At 45.5% G+C, this 4,010-nt stretch overlaps 1 pseudogene; it reads left to right on the top strand.

The window, feature by feature from the left end:
* Positions 1–2,838: 2,838 nt before the first annotated feature.
* On the top strand, positions 2,839–3,624 carry LOC107107559 (annotated as a pseudogene).
* Positions 3,625–4,010: the final 386 nt, after the last annotated feature.

Here is a 4,010-nt window from a genome sequence, read left to right as displayed (position 1 = left end):
TTAAGGTGGGCGTAAATTCAACCCTGTGCATTCCCAGCTGCCTCTAGCCTTTGTCTTGGAGGCAGACAAAACTCATTTGGGGGACCTCATGAGTCTTGGATAGAAGAGCAGGTCTTGGTGCCAAGATTGGGGGGGGGGGAGACTGCCAAAAATTTATTCGTGATGCCAACATAGAAGACCACAGTAGGCTGAAAATGGTTACTGGGAACAGTTTCATGTTCAGATTGGAAGATAATTATCCCCTCATTTTGCCTAAAATAAACTCTACATAATGGCAAAGTAAAACAGCAGTATATTCATCAGCATCTCAATGAGGGTTGCCAGCCTCCAGGTGGTGGCTGGAGATCTCCTGGAATCACAACGGATCTCCAGGCAAAAGAGATCAGTTCCCCTGGAGAAAACGGCTGTTTTGGAGGGTGGACTCTGTGGAATCCTATCCTTGTTGAGCTCCCCCCCTCTCCAACTCCTCCCTTCCCCAGGCTCCACCCCCAAAACTCCAGGGATATAGCAAGCCAGAGTTGGCAACCCTCATCTTGATCAAAATGGCAGACCCTGGATACTTCATGTCCAGCTGGTCAGAATTTGATTCCACATCGTCTGTGGTCAGAGAAAGCGATTGCCTCTTGTGAAGAGCTCGGGATGTGCAGCCTTTCCCAGTAAGGAAGCCTCTGACTCAGCCGCCAGCCTCAGCTCAGAGAACCTCTTTACTGACATGAGTCACACTTCATAACCCTTAGGACTGGGAGTCATGGCAGATGGAGGAATCAGCAACATATGTCTGGGAATAAGTTCACACCCTTTGCTTTGAATGAGAAACAAGAATCCAGTTTTGTTTAAGACATCTGAGAGGGTGAGGAGGGAGGACCTTATTGAGGAACTGAGAGATGGCACGGAGAAGCAATTGGGTCTGCTGGGGGCATTGGCTGATGCCAAGACTGTTCCTAAAGGAGGAAGGATTGACGTCTCACCTTCATGGGTCTGCAGCTATTGGGTAGTCAATGAGAAGGGGTGGACATTCATGGGTATTCGTTTGTGTACAATATCTCTTGTGACTAAGGGGGCTTCCAACAGACTATTAAAAAGCTGGGAAATATACATGTTGCCCTAGTTACACAGAATGTATTGAGAGGCTTGTAGGAAGAAGATGAAGATGAAGAAGAAAAGGAGGAGGAGGAGGAAGAAGAGCAAGAAGAAGAAGAAGGGGCGGAGGAGGTTTTTATACCCCACCCTTTCTCTTCCTTAAGGAGCTTACAGTCACATTCCCTTCCTTTCCCCACAGCAGGCACCTTGTGAGGTAAGCTGGGGCTGAGAGAGTTCTGAGAGAACTGTGACCAGCTCAAGGTCACCCAACAGGCCTCATGTGGAGGAGTGAGGAATCAAACCCAGTTCTTCAGATTAGAGTTCACCGGCCTTAACCACTACGCCATGCCGGCTCTCCAGGTAGCTTGCTGTCCTGTTATACAAGGATGAAAGGTCAAAAGTGTAAATACTGAAAAGAGCTATAGTATTAATCTGATCCAGGAACTGGAATGGAAAGACCAAAAACTTCTTGAGCTTGAGAATGACTTGGGTGCAGCAAATGAACGTGAAGACTCTTCGGAAAAAGAACTTGTGAAGTTGAAAGGAAAATTTACTAAGTCAGCAGCTGAAGCAGAAAGTGTGCAAAAATCTATGCATGAAACTGTTGAACAACTAAACCAACAAGAGCAGCAAGTTGCACTCATGCCATCTGAACAAATTTAGCGTCCAGTGGCAACATTAAGACCAATAAAAGTTTATTCAAAGTATGAGCTTTCGTGTGCAAGGCACACTTTTTCAAATACATTGCATTTCAAATAAGTAGTTTTTCAAATAAATACATTTTCAAATACAAAGCTCATACCTTTGTTCTGTTGCTTCAGAACAACATGGCTGACTACCTGGATCTATCTTCATGCCATCTAAACTAGACTAACGAAGAACTACCTTGACAGCCATGGAGAAGAAATTGAAAGAGAGAGAGAGTAAAGGATAGCAGCTGATTGAGGTCAAATCCAAACTTGAAAAGGCTATAGCGAAAGAATTGAATCCTTGGGAGATCGTTCTTCACAGCTGATGAAGACAAAGGATGAGCTGCAGTTAATAGAAAAAACAGCAAGAGGAGTGACTTCAGCTCATCAAGTCAAACAGCTTCTCAACTGCAGGTGAACATGGAGCAAGCAACATGGAAGGCTGGAGGAAGGCAATGGGATGCCCACCAAAACCAGGCCAAGCTGAAAAAGGTACAAGACAAGTTAAGCAGCCTGGAGAAGAAAACAACAGCTAGCCAAAATCAGTATAAGGACTCGCAAACAACACCACATGAAAAACAACAACAACAACACAGTCTGAGATGGTTGCCAAGCACAATCCAGCCATCAAAAGTCTTAAACAACATCTTCAGGAAACGGAGCAGTGCTTGGCATAAAAAACAAGAAGTGATATGGGGGGGGGGAACAGACAGGTGGCAGAGTTAAAAAAGGAAGCAGGGCATGCAAAAACTGCAGAAACAGGTGAAGATGTTTTGTGGACGGTTGAGCAGGTAACCAAAGAGAAGGATGACCTTCAGAAAGAGGAGATGTAGACTCTGGCTTCAGGGGAGGATTCCAAATGAGCCAATCAGAAGCTCCAGAAGGACTTGGGTACCTTTAAACAGAACAGCATGAAGAATAAAGTCGAAGGCATTCCTTTTATTCCTGGATGCAGAAGGAAAGAAAATGGAAGAGATGAGAAGAGGAACTAGAAGTACTGAAGCTGGCAGAGGCCGAGAAGTCCTAGCAGCTCTGCAGCCTTGCAAGAAAAGAATGTTAAAGAAGGCAAATGTGAAGTCATCAGAAGCTGAATGGACAGATCCATCCTCAATAACCAGTTGTTAGAGATGAAAAAGAGAGAATCCAAGTTAAGAAAAGGCATTGATGATGAGAGAACTTTTTTACAGAAATCCATCAGTATTACTATTGCCTTGATCACAGAGAGATAAAGAACTAGAAAGACTCAGAAATGAGGTCACAGTACTTCCATGGAGAAAATGCCACTGCAAGGAGTTTGTGTTCTGTAGACCAGTCGCTGGAGTTTAATAAATTGAAACTGGAACCTGGAGCAAAAGCTTGCGAGAGCCAGAATCTGCATCCCAGCTCCTGAGGCTCAGATGACATAGCTGGTGGCCCCATCCAGGATGAAAACACCCAGGAAAGCCAGTGTATGATTGACTTCCTAAACTCTGTAACAGTAGATCTTCAGTGGAAAAACGAAGAACTGCAACTGAAAGCAGAAAAGATGTTAGGCAGCTCTCAGCGGCAATGAGAAAGATATTATTCACTAGGGCAGTGAGGAAGAAAACTCTACTGAGAAGAAGCCTCCACCCTTTCTGTGACATTTGTGGCTGCTTTGATCTTCGTGTCACCAAAGATTGTCCAACTCAAGCGCAGGAACCAGACGAGCCTCCACATTCGACTTACTGTGGCAACGGAAAAAAAAGAGCACCCCTATTGTGAAATCTGTGAGGGGTTGGGGCTCTGCGTGACCAACTGCAATGACAACAAGACCTTCTTGTGCAGTCGCAGACCAGGGAATGTTAATCCAGTACATTTTGGGCTCCATCTTTGAAGAAAGTGGATTTTAGACCCTGACTCTGTGTAGTCAGCCAATAGAAATTGTGACTTTTGCTGAGACTGCAATAATGCAGCACTGAGTGATTGTTGTCTGCTTGGAGGAGGAGGAGGAGGAGATTGGATTTATACCCCGCCCTTCACTTGGAGTCTCAGAGCGGCTTACAAACTCCTTTCCCTTCCCTGTGAGGTGGGTGGGGCTGAGAGAGCTCTGACAGAAACTGCTCTTTTTCAAGGACAGCTGTGCCAGAGCTTATGACTGACCCAAGGTCACATCAGCAGGTGCAAGTGGAGGAGTGGGGAATCAAACCCGGTTCTCCCAGATTAGAGTCCGCGCACTTAACCACTACACCAAACTGGCTCTCTACACCAAACTGGGAGGGA

This window comes from Gekko japonicus, unplaced genomic scaffold, assembly GCF_001447785.1.
Source record: "Gekko japonicus isolate JY-2015 unplaced genomic scaffold, Gekko_japonicus_V1.1 scaffold3808, whole genome shotgun sequence".
Taxonomy (NCBI): domain Eukaryota; kingdom Metazoa; phylum Chordata; class Lepidosauria; order Squamata; family Gekkonidae; genus Gekko; species Gekko japonicus.
Note: the sequence above shows the minus strand (reverse complement) of the source record. Positions and strands in the feature narration are given on the sequence as shown.